Here is a 17811-nt window from a genome sequence, read left to right as displayed (position 1 = left end):
GAACACCTGTGGGAATTGGTAGCACCAACTTTCAAAGCTTGATCAACCTCCATTGCTGCAGAACAGCTTTACATTTTTAACCCATTTCGTGTTCCCTGAAAAAGGACTTTTTGTAAAATTCTGAAATGTACATTATTTTTCAGTTTTGGGTAACCTTACTTTTTTTTTTAACCTCAGGCAGTTCACCACTTAACCTTTGTACCATTTCAAGCTATTCATTGAACTTGAACTGCTAAAATTTCAATAAAAAACTAGAAAAATTGGGGTGTTCTAAAACTTTTGACCAGTAGTGTATCTACCCTTTTACAAACTACAACCAAAAGCAGAGACAAAGAAGTCTAGCCCAAAGACTACAAAAATGGCTACTCCTGTGAGCGGCACAAAACTATTTAGCCTCAAGAGGGTGGTAGTGGTGCTGGGTGCAGTGCCGTGTGGCTAGGGCTAGCCGGTTAGCTTTCAGGCTAATGTCTTACAGACCAAAGGATCACAATAGCTACTTTGCTATGGGCTAGCGGTTTAGCTATTCACGCACGTATGTGTGTGTGTGTGTGTGTGTGTGTGTAGCGAGGGAGAGAGAGACAGAAATGGAGGGAAAACACGATTGAAAGAAAGAAAACACTTGGAAATCTTTCTTGGAATTTTTCTGTCCGAGGACGGCCCGCGTCCGACAGAGCCGTGACCGAACCCGGCCCGAGCCCGACAGGTATTAAGAAATTTGTGTCCAAGCCCGACCCGAGCCCGACACAGTTAAAATCTCATTTTTTTCCTCATACTAATGACACATGTAGGCTACGTTTGTTTGTGTGGAAAGCCCGCTTTTGTTAAGCAACTGTAGGAAGGCATTCGGAAATGTCAACAGATGAGCGCATCAGCGCACACGGGGCAACAAGCGCACATTAATCAGCTGTTGCCTCATCGCGCTGATGTGACCGAGCCCGACCCGACCCCGACCATAATTTCTAAATATCTGTCCGAACCCGGCCCGGCCCGTTGGGTACCGTCGGGACCCGTCGGCCTCGGGTCAGGTATCCATGCCTTAGTGGGGTTGAAAATAATCACTCTCTTTCTTTACTCGAGATTCTCACTTAACACAAAGTTACATCAGAATCAGAAAATCAGAGACGTTGCTGTTACGCTTAGGATTGTGGGTAGTGTAGTTTTTCCCCATAAGATCGTGGAGAAAACGTGTTTTTCTTAAAACCAGGTTGATTTTATACAGACTTCTAGCTTCTACAGGAGCAGAAACGTCTGTAGCTCGGGGTCAGTCTACCTCGGAGGGTTTAGACCAGAGATCTTCAGCAGGGGGTCCGGGACCCCTAGAGGGTCCTCAGAGTTACTGAAAAGGGGCCACCAGTTTATTAATTTTTTGAAAGTTTTTTTTATGAAAATGTCTCAACATGAATCCAACATATTATTAGCAAATATAAATCAGCCTATTTGTGAAAAAACATTAATGATAGGCTTACTGGCCTATAGAGATAATTACTAAAATAGCTATCCACAGATTAATAATTCACTGTGCCACATTTATGTTTAACATTAAAAAAATATTTATAAAATCATGCCAACAATTATTATTTCAATGGCTTAGTATTCCTTGTACTAGGCCCAGTTTTTATCAACTAAATTACGTAGAGATATATGTTTATGCATGCCTCTTTTTTTTAATAATAAAAAAACAATCTTTACAAATACTGTTTTATTAGCAGTCTCATCCGGTGCAATGTGGTGGTTACTCATGTTTATCTTTGCACAGTTAGTGTGCCTCAATAATCAGTTTCATAATTGTCTTTTAAAACCAAAACAATGGCACAGTTTTGGCATTTGATGGTGTGTGAACGCAACAGCACCTGTCCTGTAGTGGTTCCATGGTGTAATGGTTAGCACTCTGGACTCTGAATCCAGTGATCTGAGTTCAAATCTTGGTGGGACCTGTCTCATTTTGGTAAAACACGATCACAATTCTTCTGTGACAAACGTAAGTCCATCATTTTTTTTTTTTGCTAACCGTGTGATTTTATGGATTGTTAAATTGTCATTTAATGCAAATATCGTTGTGCATATTATTCCATTATTTTGATGTCAATTTCTCTATAGGTTTTGTATTTGACTCCTTAAGACACATCATATGAGATATTAGGAACTTGCACTTAATGTGGGAGTGTCAAAGGTGATTTAGTTAGTCAATAACATTTAATCCTAGATCGATATCGCTAAATAATGATTCCACCTTCAAGACAACTGTCAAGTTTTTATTAACTAAATTACGTAGAGATACGTGTTTTATTAGCAGTCTCATCCAGTGCAGTGTGGTGGTTACCCACGTTTATCTTTGCACAGTTCGTGTTCATCAAAAATCAGTTTCATAATTGTCTTATAAAACCAAAACAACAGCATAGTTTTGTCATTTCCCACCCTACACAGACGGTCTCTGAACGCAACAGCACCTGCCCTGTAGTGGTTCCATGGTGTAATGGTTAGCACTCTGGACTCTGAATCCAGCAATCCGAGTTCAAATCTCGGTGGGACCTGTTTTGAAGGGCGAGGTCAAGTGAATCCTTCTGGTATTGTACTACTACAGCTGACAAATAAATGTCCCACAACGAACAATAAACTCACTTCCTCCACATAAGAAAACGTACTTTGGATTTACTTTATCAGGAAAGAAAAAATGTCAAAGTAATCTAATTAATCTCATGAGTAAAGTATAGTGAAGTCAGTTCTCTTAATAACGTCCGCATACTTCGAAAACGATAAATCTGATCTAGAATGCCGTCATAAAACCGGTGCTGTTAACCCAGAGATCTTCAACATATTACAGGTAAGGACCTGTGTTATAAGTCTCCTTTTGGTAAAACACGAACACAATTCTTCTGTGACAAACGTAAATCCATCAACAACTGCTTTCACAATAAAAGTTTTTATTTATTTCACAATTTTTATTTTAATGGCTTAGTATTCTTTGGTATGTAAAAAGGCATTTGGACGCCCTACATGTTATTTTAGGCCCAGTTTAATACGCAACTTCATTTTATACAATATACGTATTATATTAAGGCGATTGGCAATTATCCCACGACCGCGAGTCTTGACCCTGAATGACCCTATGATGTCACTCGTTGTCACTTGGTTAGTGTCAGTCAGTCAGACAGTGACTCTGACGTCGACCGTGTCTGACAAGAAAAGAAAACGTTTTTCTGGCCATGAAAAACGTGAAAAGAAGAGACTGGAAGAAGAGAAGAAACAAGAAGATAAAGGTATGTAAGCCTAATTTTCCGATACCTGTATGGATAACGTTAATCTATCTACACTAACAAAAGTTGTATATTAACATTAGCCAAAATCGTGCTTGTATTAACTTTCATTGTGCTGTTTACATGCTAATAACATGCTGCTGCATGAAATTGGTTTAGTATTATGCCTATATCATTCGATATGGTGTAAAAGCAATTAACAGCAACAGTATTTCCTCTAGAATTTTTTCAGCGGTGGCGGGGGAATTTGACCTCAGTGTACGGGCTTATCTGCTAATGTTAGCTGCCGACCATTACCTTGAAACCATCCAGCAAATAGACGGTACCGTAGGGTGATTTAACGTCACCGCTCATTTTACACACAATTTAACAACAAAACTAAACGCTGAGTGAACATTACTAACTACGTTTTTCATGTTGGTTTTGAGCGGTATGCACCTCCACTAACCTGGAAAACGGTTTTAAAACAGTAACGTTAAAACAGTAACGTTAATACAGCGTGTCGGAGGAATACAGTGTTCTCCTGCAACGGCAGTCAGAGGCAGAGGGGCCGTCAAAGCAGCGTTAGCTAACATTAGCTTCTTGTCTCATCTCGTCTGATAAACAGTAAATTCATCAAAGTCAGTGTGCCCAACACTATTTTCCAATAAACTGTAGCTGTCAAATTTCACGGGACCCTCGTGAGTGCGGATTTCATGTCGTGGCTTTCGTCGCTGTTTATCACTTATTGAGTGAAGCGTACTCGCCCTGTTGTTTATCTGGTTGCCATGACTTCGCAAGTGATGACATCCTGTCACTGTTCCAGTTGCTCTGCTCACCCTAGGGGGAGAGAGAGCGAATGACAGTTTGCTTCAGTTCAGTAGAGCAGACGGCTCTACGACTGTCACGGAATGACCAGGAGTCAGAGTCATAGTGAATGGCTGAGAAGAGTGAGTGATGGGGAATGTGAATGAGTGGGAGGAGTGAGTGCTGGTGACGGTGGGACCCTGACAGTACATCCCCCCCCCTCCCGAGGAGGCTCCCGACGACTGTGAAGAGGGGCGAACACGGTGACGAGGTCTGCCCCGACCCCTGGGGGCAGGGCGATCAGGATGGTCAGCATGGAACTGGGCGAGGAGAGCGGGGTCCAAGATGTCATCACGTGGTACCCACGACCGCTCCTCAGGACCGTAGTCCTCCCAGTCGACCAGATACTCGAGGCGAGGATCTCGCCGCCGTGAGTCCATGATGGTGCGGACTCGATAGATAGCCTCCTCGTCGACAGGAACGGGAGGAGGAGGCACCTCGGTGTCAGGGTGAGACATGGAAAGATGGTGAGATTTTATAGTGAGGTGGAAGGTTTAGCCTGTAGGTGACGTCGTTCAGTTGCTTCTGTATAGTGAAGGGTCCGACGTATCGAGGACTCAGCTTACGGCAAGGCAGGCGGAGGCGGAGGTCCCGAGTAGAAAGCCACATCTTTTGGCCAGGTTGATATGGAGGGGTTTCGGACCGACGTCGGTCTGCTTGTTTCTTGTGCTGACATACAGCTTGTTGGAGCTGTACATGAGCCGAGTCCCACACCTTCTCACTGTTTTGGAACCAGTAGTTAATGGCAGGCACCTCTGAGGGCTCACCCGACCAGGGGAAGAGAGGTGGTTGGTATCGCAGGATGCACTGAAACGGGGTGAGTCCCGTAGTGTTCTGACGAAGGGAGTTTTGGGCGTATTTTGCCCAGGGGAGGAAACGACTCCAGCTGTCCTGGTTCTGGTGGCAGTATGTCCGTAGATACCGTCCGATTTCCTGGATCTTCCGTTCAGTTTGTCCATTAGTCTGGGGATGATATCCTGAAGACAGACTGACTGTAACCCCGAGGAGCCTTAAGAAAGCTTGCCAAACTCTGGAGATGAACTGCGGTCCTCTGTCTGATACGATGTCCTCTGGAATGCCGAAGTTTCGGAACACATGGCTGAAGAGGGCCTCTGTGGTCATGAGAGCAGTAGGGAGCCCGGGTAGGGTAATCAGCTTACACCCCTTGGAGAATCTATCCACCACAACAAGGATACAGGTGTGGCCGTTGGATCGGGGGAGGTCGGTCATGAAGTCAATCCCAAGATGGGACCATGGGCGCCGTGGAATAGGGAGCGGCATGAGCTTGCTTGCTGGTAGCCTTCTGGGAGTGTTGGTTATGGCGCAAACTGAGCAGCCTGAGACATACCAGGACACATCCTGGGAGATAGACGGCCACCAGTACCGTTGGCTGAGGAGCGAGAGTGTACGCCTGCTACCTGGATGTCCCGAACCCAGAGCAGTGTGAGCAGAGTCCAGTAGGGTGGTCCGAAACTGACGAGGGACGAAGGTTACCCCTTCGGGGCCTCCCGGCGGAGCGGGATGGAGAAGGTTTGCCTGAGTGATCTGCTCGTCAATGTCCCAGATGATCGGGCTGACGAACATGGTTGGAGGGAGGATGGGTTCAGGTTGGAGCTCTTCTGATGCTGACTGGTGAAGACGAGAGAGAGCATCCGCTTGCCGTTTTTACTGCCTGGTCGGTAGGTGATGTGGAAGTCGAAGTGAGTGAAGAAGAGGGCCCAACGAGCTTGGCGGGGATTTAACCGTTTTGCCTCTCTGATGTATTCCAGATTACGATGATCAGTTATGACCTCAAACTGGTGATTGGCTCCCTCCAACCAATGTCTCCATTCTTCTAGGGCCAGCTTCATGGCCAGCAGTTCCCGATTTCCGATATCATAGTTTTGTTCTGCCGAGGAAAGCTTTTTGGAAAAGAAGGCACATGGATGGAGTCTGGGAGGTGTCCCCTGACGCTGGGAAAGCACCGCACCTACACCAGTGGAGGACGCGTCGACCTCGACAACAAAGGGTAGGTCTGGGTTGGGATGAGTCAGGATAGGGGCAGTCACGAAGGCATCCTTAAGGTGTGTAAAGGCGGTGATGGCTTCTGGAGACAGGGACAGGGATTTGGGCTGCCCCTTGAGGGCTGAGGTCAGAGGAGCGCTAATGAGACTGTAGTTGTGGATGAATCTCCTATAGAAGTTGGTGAATCTAAGAAACCGCTGGAGGTCCTTTACGGTAGAGGGGTGAGGCCAGTTTCGAATGGTGTCCACCTTCCTCTGATCCATCTGGACTCCGTGTTGGTTGATGATGTAACCCAGGAACTGCACAGAGGGGGTGTGGAACTCACACTTCTCCAGTTTCAGGTACAGTTCGTATTCTCTGAGTTTCAGCAGTGGAGTCCTCCAGTACCATAAACGTGATTTCTTCTGAGTGTAGACTGCCTATACGGAGCATCAGTGTGGGGGAGAAGTGGCGAATCCGTCCCTTACCCAGCGGTTTTCCTTGGATGGTGTGGACTCTCAATTCTTGACTGCTCTGACGTTGAAGTTCCCCGCTGAGCCAGAGTCAATGAGGGCTTGCGCTTTGACACAGATACGTGTAGTCAACACTTGTACTGGAGTACGAATCAGAGTTTCAATCTTTGGAGGGAGTTGAATGGAACTCACCGCTGGGCGCTGGGGACGGACCCACCGTTGGATTTTGCATGGTGGTCTGGTCTTCTGTCACGGAATGACCAGGAGTCAGACTGGAGGTAAGTGAAGCTGAGCTTTATTTACAAAATCCAACAGGAGGAACAGAGAGCAGGACAAACAAGCAGATCTTCGGCAGGTTCTCTGTGAGGCTCAGGACAGCAGCAGATAACAGGAGGATAACTACAGGTAAGTACTCAGTAGATTAACAGGTAGTCAACGAGAGCGAGTCTAAGTGTCGTGAAGCAAACGAGACCAGACAAGGAGTGAATGTGCCTATGCTGCTTATAAAGGTGGTGGACTAATGAGGTGCAGGTGGTGAACTGATGACGTGGTATAATGAAGTGCAGGTGCGAGTAATCAGTATTGAGGAGATAGTGAACGGCTGAGAGGAGTGAGTGATGGGGAATGTGAATGAGTGGGAGGAGTGAGTGCTGGTGATGGTGGGACCCTGACAACGACTTTATGACTTTTCATAAACAGCCGAAGGAATGGTGGTGCGTGGTGTGCATAGCGGAAACCCTGTTGTGCGTCTGCTCTATTTCTGATACCGTGGCGCTGGAAATTTTGCTGTGGTGCACCGCCACTTTGCCATCAACATAGAGGAAACGCTGAGCAATATAAACCCAGTTTGGCTTCTACACTAAAGGGCTAACATTAATGTATTCCTTATGTCCAGGAGCACTTTTAAAGTACATGCTGCCAGTAAACAAAGCACCAGCTGTTGGTAAGTATAAAGGGGTTGTAAAATGATAACCTTCTGCATTTTAAAAATTAATTCTATCTTTATATATAATTATTTTCTTTATTTCATTGCAGCTCCATCAACCACATATATTCCTAGTTCACAACACAGTCATGTCACTCAAGAAGCTGCCAATGTTGGTAAGTTCTGTGTTTTATTTTAACCTATAGAGATAGATACATTCCCCACTTGTTGTAGTGTCCTGTCCTTTGCTCATAAATGAATTTGAAATGAAAATTTGTCATGAGGTGGGTGTGTAGTAGCTGTTTTATTGAGCAACATGATGGAGTTTCCTCCAAAGCTGCTAATGTTGAAAAGACATTTTATCTAAAGTAACTTTAAAAGAAAATCGCAGATTGCATTTTTAGATCTTCCAGGTTTAATGCTAGGGTCCCGGGTCATTTCAGTTCAGTCAGTTAATTACATTATGTTTTTTTTTTTTTTTAGCAGGTCCATCCACCCTTACCTCCAGCTCTGTTGTCACCGAAGAATCTGACAATGTTGGTAAGTTTTGTGTTTAATTTTAACCTATAGAGATAGATACATTACCCACTTGTTGTAGTGTCCTGTCCTTTGCTCATAAATGACATCTATCATGAGGTGAGTGTGTTGTAGCTGTTTTTATGGACGGATTATTGAACATTATAGAGTTTCCTCCAAAGCTGCTAATGTTGAAAAGACATTTTATCTAATTCAACTTTTTAAAAGAAGATGGCATCAAACTCTTGCAGATTTTTTTGCATTTTAAGATTCTTTGATGGTTTGATGGTAAGAACACAGGTCATTTCAAGTCAATTTATTTCATTATTTTATTTTATTTTCATTTTTTCATTAGCAGGCCATTCAACCTCTACCTCCAGCTCTGGTGTCACCCAATAAGCTGACAATGCTGGTAAGTTTAGGCCAACATCGACAATAAATTTACAATTATTCACCGCTAGGAAAACTAACATCCAACATGTCAACTTACTAAAATTAAGAAATTTTTGTGTTTATCTTCCCTATAGGTCTTTCTCTTGTTGAAGTGGAGAGCAGTACCTCCATGCCTTCCACCACACATGGCTCTCTTTCTACTCCTCCATTGGATCCAGCTGACTGGCCAACAGTCATTAATGACAAAGTATACATTGATCTGGTGAGCAGAGGACCAGCACATGTTGACCACCACTTCACATTTCCAAAAAGACAATCAGACAATATAAGATTTCACTATCATAACATGTTTCGATCTCTCACAAATGGTGAAAGGGTTAGGAGAAGCTGGTTAACATATTCACAGAAAAATAATGTTGTTACTGTTTTTGTTGTAAATTGTTTTCAAAAAAAGCAACAAAGCTCAGTACAGATGGTCAACAAGACTGGATCAATATTGGCACATTACTTAAGCAACATGAAAACAGCCCAGATCATGCTAAAAATTTGCTGTCTTGGAAGGAGCTAGAAGTCCGTCTACGAAAAGGGGAGACGATAGATCACACTGAATTGTCCCTCTTAAAAGGCAGAGAGAAACAGGTGGAGAAAGGTCCTCATTAGGCTTGTGTCAATCATACAATCTCTAGCAGAGAAGAACATGGGTCTTAGAGGATCTGTTGTTACATGCCAACAATAATGGTAACTTCCTAAAAGAGGTGGAATTACTAGCGAAGTTTGATCCTGTTTTAAAGGATAATTCCGGCCAATTTTTACGTTAATCTTGATCGCTATAGCTACGCGAGTACTTTCGACCCGAATCAGTGCAGGTAACACAGAGAAGCTGCAGCTACGTACTACAAGCGTCCCCTGAGCTAAAACAGCAGTGCTCGGGGCAAGTTTTAAAGTGCCTTTGTGCCTCTTAACAGACATAAAATGCAATTAATATGTCTGTGCCACATGAATAGGGCCCTTACGTGTCAACAAGATGCGTTTTCAACTCAGACATTGTTTAAATTCACCTACCCTGGTCCCTGTCTCGATCCTGCCGGTAGCTAGCTTGCCCTGCTAGCTGATAGCCGTTAGCTGCTAGCTGCCGTCCGGTGAGTGTATTCAGACAGACTTCTGTGATAATCATCCCAATAACAATCCACGGAGCGGTGGTGGTGTGGCTATGTCCTCCAGAGGACAGGTCATGTCACGTCTTGAAGTGTATTCCCCCCTAAAAAAAACAGTAGTGCGGTAGTAGCTGTTAGCTGCTAGCTGCCCTCCGGTGAGTGTGTACAGCCAGATAGCTGTTAGCCGTTAGCTGCTAGCTGCCATCTGGTGAGTGTATTCAGCCAGGCATCTGTGATAATCATCCCAATAAAAATCCATGGAGCGCCCGGTGGGCTGGTGGATGTCCTGCATAGGACAGATCATGCCTTCGGGTTCCTATTAGCCCATGAATCAACTGGACTCGCCTATCCACACTGATTCTAAGAAGGCTAGAGGAGCTGAACATCCCCTTTGAGGACTGCAGAGGACAATCTTATGACAATGGAGCCAACATGAAAGGCTGAAATAAAGGGACACAGGCCAGACTGTTGAAGAAGAATCCTCGAGCTCTCTTTGTAACTTGTGCAGCCCACATATTAAATCTGATAGTGTCAGATTCAGCCAAGGGGTCAGTGGATGCTACACACTTCTTCGGAGTGGTGCAGAAATTGTACACCTTATTTGCAGCTGCTTCCCAGAGGTGGGCCATCTTAAAAGATCATGTGGACCTCACTGTCAAGGCCTGGAGTGAAACAAGGTGGAAGAGCCGAATTAACAGCATTGAGCCTTTACGCTACCACACCGTCAAAGTCAGGGAAGCTTTGCTTGAGGTGAGGGAAAAGACAAATGACCCTATGATTAGAATTGAGGCCCAGTCCCTGGCAGAAGAAATTGGATCATTTAGGTTCCAGATCTGCACAGTTGTCTGGTATGACATTCTATCAAAAATTAACACAGATAGCAAGCTCCTTCAGTCCGTCAACATGCAGCTGGACATAGTAGTAAGTCTCATAGATAAAACCAAAGCATCTCTACAGACCTACAGGGCAACTGGGTTTATAGATGCTCAGACCACTGCAAAAGAGCTCTGTGAAAACATGAATGTTGAGGCAGTGCTGAAAGAGAAGAGGCTGCGAAGGACAAAGAAGCACTTTACCGATGAGGCAGCTGACGAGGTAGTGATCACTGCAATGAAGAGACTGGAAACAGGATTTTTCAATGTTGTTGTGGACTGCAGCATCCAGTCTTTGGAGGACCGATTCAAGTCAATGGGGGAAGTAAAAGATAAATTCGGAGTGCTCCTGAACTTCCACAAACTGGATGAAGAGTTACTCAAAGAGCAATGTGCCCAGCTCGGAAAAACACTCACCTGCGGAGAAGAGGCCAATATTGATTGGAGAGAGCTAGCCATGGAGATGCAGAACCTTCCAGAGCTTCCCAAAGAAGCCATGACAGCATTGGAGCTACTTATTCATATACATGAAAGGGGGCTGTGTGAGTTATACCCAAATCTTTGGGTAGCGCTGAGGATAGCCTGCACTCTTCCAGTGACAGTGGCAACTGCAGAGAGAACCTTCTCTAAGCTTAAACTCATAAAAACCTTCCTGAGGTCCTCCATGTGTCAGGAACACCTGAGCGGAATGGCAATGATTAGCATCAATCACCAGATAGGCAGCCAGATCTCATATGATGAGGTTATAAATGACTTTGCATCCAGGAAGGCAAGAAGAAAACAATTCTGAGGAATGAATAAATAATACAGAGTTAATGGCCTACTTATAAGTCAAGTATTAGCACCTTATTGCACTCTCTTAATTCAATGTTTGTTTTTTAGCGAATTACTTTTTCCCAATGAGATGCACACAAATACACAAGTTTGGATTTGAATAGTTCTATTGAAATGTTACCTTATTCTTATTATTGTTATTATTATTGTTACTATTGATCTTGTTTGTGGTGTTTTAGATGTTATTGTTTTGTTTATTTGAAAAATTCTAACATTTGAATGTTCTATTTATTATTATATATAATATTTTATTTAAATGTTATTCTATTTGATCTATTTAATTTAAATTATATATATGCTTGTGCCTCTTAAATAGTTGTCAATTAAAAATGTATATTTGGTCAGTGAAAATCACTATCAGTCTTTTTATTCAGCAAGTTCATCAGTGTGTGTTCAGTCTTGCACTGCCACTCAGCTCAGTGGTATCATATTTTTTTCTGTTAGACATCAAACATAGTAGATATAATAATAATAATATGTACCGTATAGTTATTAGGTAGTCATTGCTTTTCTTTAGGCCTTACTTAAAATGGTCAAAGGGGCCTCCAACCAAATTTTGCATAGGGCCCCCAAAGGTCTAGGGCCGGCTCTGCATGTGACGCTTGGCAGCAGGTAGCGTGTATGTTAGACTACCGTTAGCTAGCAGAAGGATTAAACACGGTTTAAATGCTGACAGTTAAACGGTGTAAAAGTGTGACTGTATTTCATTGTAGAGGATTCCAACAGCAGGAAAACACAGGAAGTAAATTGGACAAGACAAGACAGAAAACCAGACTATCAAAATAAATCAGGAAACCCTAACCCTAACCCTAAAACAGACAGAAAACATGAAATCAACTAAACACAGAAACTTGACACAACACAAGGGAGAACAGAGAACACAGGAATTAACCAAAACATACACAATTCCAAGAATAACCAACAAAAACAGGAAACACAGAAAACTACAAAGAAGCAACAGAAATAGCACAAAACACAAGGCAAAATACTGAAACCATAACACAAATCAACATTTTGGACAACTGATGGACTGATTTATATTTATTTATTTCAGCTCGTAGCTTCTTATGTGATGAAATTTATCTTTTTACCTCGCCATCTCTATCCTGGCAGAGTCAGACTCAGTCTGGAACTTCCCAGTCAACAACTTCCTTAGAAAATGGTGTGTTACGGGATGTACTGGCCCTTTAAACCCTCAGAGCCCTGAGGCCATTTTTACAATTCCTTGTCCGTCTGGTTTTATTTTCTAAAAAAGCTTGTAAAACATCAACTCTGTTGTCTACAGTCAATTAATGTACATAATTTTTTTCAGGAAGAATTGGGCTATTAGAATATTTGTGCTGTAGTGAGGTCACTTGAATGTAAAAAAGGTTGTATGACCTTAAAGACAAATAAATAAATAAAACGGAAAATTAATCTCACAGATATTTATTGATATCACACACAGAACAATAAAAGCTAAGCCAATATCCTGTCTAAATCAGTTCCCATATGTCTTAGGAGTCAAACTGTGAAGAAATAAATATTATAACTTATACAGTTGACAAAATATATAAATATTTTCAAAAAATGTCCAGATGCTTTTGCCAATAATCTAAATAATAATGTCATATTTATTGATATCACACACACAGCAATGCTACACAAGCATTTGTGTTGTCTAAAACAGTTCTCCTATATATTTGGAGTCATCCAGTGTAAAAATAAACATAATGAACGTTATAACTCATATAAATGACAAACTATTTACATTTCTTCAAAAAGTGAAATAGACCGGAATTATCTCTCTTTTTCACTTTACTCTCTGTTCTCGCTCGGAACAGCCTGGAGTGATGTATCTTTTCCACTCTCTATAGTCTTTGTGTGACGGACCTGCCTTCCCATTGGTTGAAAAAGTGGCAACACATTTTTCCAAAGCATCATGGGAGATTATACTAGATGGGAGCACAGAGCTAGTGGCAGAAATGACCGAAAACGTGATAAATTATGGACATCGAGTGGATAAATCTTGGATGTAAGCGTTTGGATTTATTGCTGAACAACTCGGAAAAGAGGCACAAGTTCCAGCTGGATAGAAAACCTTCTGTAAAGGCTACGAAGACACCAAAGACACCCCCAGTTAGCTTTTAGCCAGCGAAGACGGTAAGCAGATACATTAAACGATTATGAAATTATATAAATATTAGGGCTGGGGGTAAACGATTATTTATTAAACGATTAATCGGGCGATTATTTTATCGATTAGTCAACTAATGTAACGACTAATTGGATGATTAATATAACGATTATTTTTCTGTTGCTCGATTAAAAAAAAACATAATGTATCTCAAATAAATAACAAAAAATAATATACTTTATTAAACAGTTTTGCACAGCAAAAAATCTTCACAAAATAAAATAAAATAAATAAAATACAAAATAAAATAAAATAATTTTACTGTTATACAAAATGAAAGTCCAGCCTGTATACTCTTTACAGTACCAAAATATCTCTTGTTGTAGTGAAAAAAACCACTGTGCAGTGCACAGTATAGACATTCCTGAGAATGTAATACAATATAAAATTCCTTTTTTCAGTTGTACAGTCCCAACATAAATCTCTCCTGTACAAAAGATTAAAAAAATGCAGTGCAAAAACAAACAATGTGCAGTGAACAGTACAGAGATTGCTGAGTGTGTTTAATCTGATGCACAATCAAACTCTCTTAACTGCTATTCTGTAAGCTTACATGCTAATGAAGTGTGTGCAATAGGGTTGGGTACCGAAACTCGGTGCCAATAGGGAACCGGTGCCGACATAAACGGTAGTAACGAGACCGAATAAGAACGAAAGTTTCGGTGCCTCATTTTGGTGCTTGACTTTACACTACACCTGACAGCATGTAACGTTAGCCTACCTTTAGCTAGCAGCTGGATTAAACACCAGTAAAATGCTGACAGCTAACGTTAAACAGTGTAAAGTGTGACTGTATTTCACTGTGGAGGACTTCAACAGCGGGATGTAACAGTCTGCAATGAAGCGCAGCAGCTGCCGTTGTCGGAATTCATAGATATACAGTATGTTTATATGGTCGGAATTAAACAACACAGACGGTGCTTTCACTTGCAGCTGCCGTCGTCGGAATTAATTTCCCATCTGGGGTTCAACAGCAATATACTGGTGAAATAAGTTATTGTTATTGTTATAGTTATTACATTATTATTAAATCTTTAATTTTGACCATGGCCTTAGCAATAAACAAGTCACTGACTGTTGTTTACTACCCTTATTTTTTTTCTTCTTATTTTTTTTTTACTTTATTGAAAAGTACCGGTTCAGGCACCGTTTTAAAAGTATCGATTTAGCACCGGAATCGAAAAAAAACAAACGATACCCAACTCTAGTGTGCAATATAGTACTGTCCACTTTCCTCCGCTTCTCTCCTCCCTCATCCATCACCACCCTTTACTCCTCTTCTACACTACCTACTCTGAATTACTGTGTAGGAATGTGAGCATGTCCACATGCTCTTTGGTGAGGCTTGCTCTTTTTTTGCTCACCATGGTCCCTGCTGCTGAGAACAGACGTTCCGAAGGTGTGGATGTTGCAGAGGCAGCCAGATAGGATTTCGCTACAACAGCCAGGGCGGGGAACTTCGTTTCATTTTCCTTCCACCATTGGAGTGGGTTTTTGTCCTTTGGAATGGGTTTCTCCCCAAAGTACACAAGCAGCTCATTCCTGACAGCATCTTCCCTCTGGTCTTGGCCTGGGTCTTCATCTTCCAGCTCCTCCTCCTCATCTGTGCCAAGCAACGTGTCCAGAACAGACTTTGGCTTCTGTCTGGAGTGATCTGGCTGTCCACTGGGGGAGTCATCTTCTTCAGGCTCTTCCCTCACTTGCACTCGTCTGGCTTCAAGTGCAAGGGTCTGAAATTTGATTTTCACCTTCAGGATGTCGTCTGTGGACAGGAACTTGAGTTTTCGGAATCTCGGATCAAGGGCCGCGGCCAAGATGAACACATTGTTCCCATCTTCATCATATGTTGTCTCAATCTTCCATCTGAAAAATAATGGATTTGATTTGCACACTTAAGATAAAAGAAATTTAAGGTTTAAGTAGAGAGAAAGATAACAGTAGAATCAATAGCTCTACATGATAGAATGCCAATGGGGAAACATTGAAAGATGCAAACTGGGAAAGCTTAATTAAAATATTCAGTTAGTTCACTATAAGATATTTAAAGAGCTGAATAATTAAACTAACCTTGAAGCAATCTCTGCTGCGGCTGCTGTTTGGAAGGTGGCGATAGGAGCAGACTCAAAGGCTGTCTGCGTGGACTTCTGTAGGCCTTTCACCACTGGAGGCAGGACAGAGACTGTGAAGTATGCCTCTCCACTCAGGAAGACGGTGGCTTGCTCGAAGGGCTCAAGTGCTTTCTTTAGCTCCTCCAGGAGGCTCCACTGGTCAGCTTTCATATCCATGTAGTGCTTTGCTGCCTTGGTGACCTCTGGGTCTGAGAGGGTTGTGGCTTACATCATGGACAATCGCCTGGACATCATCACGGAGAGAGAGGTCAAACTTCTCGACAACCTCTTCAATCCAGCGAGCGATGTTTTCTCCAGTGTGTCTGTCCTCAAGGGGCTTTGTGCACAAAACGAATGAGACCATCTCCCAGTTGTCGTTGATGTAGTGGCAAGTCACTCCGAGGTATGCCTCTGTGGCAATACTTGTCCAGGCATCGGTGGTGAGTGTGACTTTTGACCTCTTCTGTAGGTCTTTCTTCAGATCTTCAAGAGTACGTTGATACGCCTTCTCCAACTGCTTTGTGAACCACCACCTGGAGGGACATTTGAAGCCTGGGCAGGCATATTCGATCATGTCTATGAAGGATTCACCCTCAACAAGAGACAAAGGCCTCATGTCTTTGACGATCACCTGTAAGATAAAGAAAATTATTATTAATAACAACATGAACATAGCACCTTTCATAGAGCCATATGTTGCTTACAGTGTAAGTAGATTAATTATTAGACAATCCAAACAAGGACACAAAGAAAAGGGACAAGTTAACTGAAGAAACACCCATAACGTAGCTAATAAATATAGGACACAAAAAATGGGCACAGCCTCTCCATCCTAAAAGATACTCAAAGCAAGCAACAGTGAGCTAATAATTACTTACTCTCAAGATCCTTTTGCTCAGTTCAGCTGCCTTCTGTGGAGTGCATTGCGTCTCTTTCCCAAAATAGGACGGCAAGGTTCTTTGCTTTGTCCTAGAAAACACAAAAGCAATGCATATTAGAACAGCTATGACAGTGGGGCATTTTAAATCTACTCTTAACCTCATTGCAGTGCTGCTATGCTATGATTAGTTTATTTGAATGCTAACGTGGCTACTTTTTAAAAGTAATAACAATTTTGATCTGGTTCTCACAGGAGCACCAGTTTGTTTCTTGGTGCTCATGCATTCATGTTTATCTAGAGGCTCGTAGAGTACTCTATATACACTGTAAAATGTTTAGTACTCAAAGGAGCCCTATCACACTTGGATGTACTGCTTATTTTAATGTTTTCAGTGCTCATAAAAACATCCATTCATTCATGAACACTGCTAACCAGCTTATGTGCAGCCCTGGCCTGGACATTGCTTGGCTCAGTTAGTTGACATTGGCGAACTAGCGTACTGAATCATGATACTATAAGCTGGCTAACGTGAGTCTAATGTTATGTATTTGACTCGTAAACGACCACAGCATGAGTTAACGCTAACTAACGTTAAGTCGTGACATGTGAGTTAGCGAACGTTAGACAGATACCATTAAAAGCTCGTAGCTAACGTTGACATTAGCTCAAGCTACACAACACACTACACAAACATGAAATTAATTTAGCCAACGTTAGTACTTACTTGTTATTGTCTCCTTCACGAGTGACAATGGGGTGCCCCCATTTCAGACGCTCCCACATTGCTGTTGTGCTGGTGTGGTATGCCAACTCCATTTTGCAAAGAGAGCAAGTAACGACACCTTTACCTTTCGGACTAAATTTGAAATATTCCCATACCTGGGATGATTTACGGCAAGCTGTTGTTTTAGGACTTTTTGTTTCGTTTTTTTTGGGAATTCTGTGAGGAGCAGGTTGCTGTTTCGTCCTCCATTTTGCAATGTTTTTTTCTCCCACGAGTGTGTGGCGAAGCGTCGACGCAAAAATATAACGTTGACGAAATTTTGACGTCGATGTCATCGACCCGTCGCTCCAGGCCTAATAAATATTAATCGGAGGTCACGTGTGACGTCGTCGACATTGTCATAGATCGCTGAGTGTTAAAAAGGTATTTCAACAGGTATAAAGTTCAGTGTGGGCTATAATCTGTCAGATAAAAGCCTCATAAATAAAATCTAGTCATTTTGAGGCAGAAACAACCTTTTTAAATACAAGACTGGATGGTTATAATGTAGGCAGTGCTGGAATGTAACTAAGTACATTTACTCCAGTACTTGTACTTCAGTCCAAATGTTGAGGTACTTTACTGGTATTAGTACTTTAACTGCAGTAAAGGGTCTGAATACTTCTTCCAGAAC

General features: G+C 42.4%; 1 protein-coding gene and 2 non-coding genes across 3 annotated transcripts in view; all 3 read left to right on the top strand.

The window, feature by feature from the left end:
* The window catches only part of LOC120558537 (zinc finger protein 239-like), a 360504-nt gene that overhangs the window by 272997 nt on the left and 69696 nt on the right, over positions 1 to 17811 (top strand). The gene's annotated exons all lie outside the window — the stretch shown is intronic.
* trnaq-cug lies at positions 1863 to 1934 on the top strand. Its single transcript has one exon. It is a non-coding gene; the product is annotated as a tRNA-Gln (tRNA).
* On the top strand, positions 2460 to 2531 carry trnaq-cug. The gene has a single exon. It is a non-coding gene; the product is annotated as a tRNA-Gln (tRNA).

This window comes from Perca fluviatilis, chromosome 5, assembly GCF_010015445.1.
Source record: "Perca fluviatilis chromosome 5, GENO_Pfluv_1.0, whole genome shotgun sequence".
Classification (NCBI taxonomy): Eukaryota; Metazoa; Chordata; class Actinopteri; order Perciformes; family Percidae; genus Perca; species Perca fluviatilis.
Note: the sequence above shows the minus strand (reverse complement) of the source record. Positions and strands in the feature narration are given on the sequence as shown.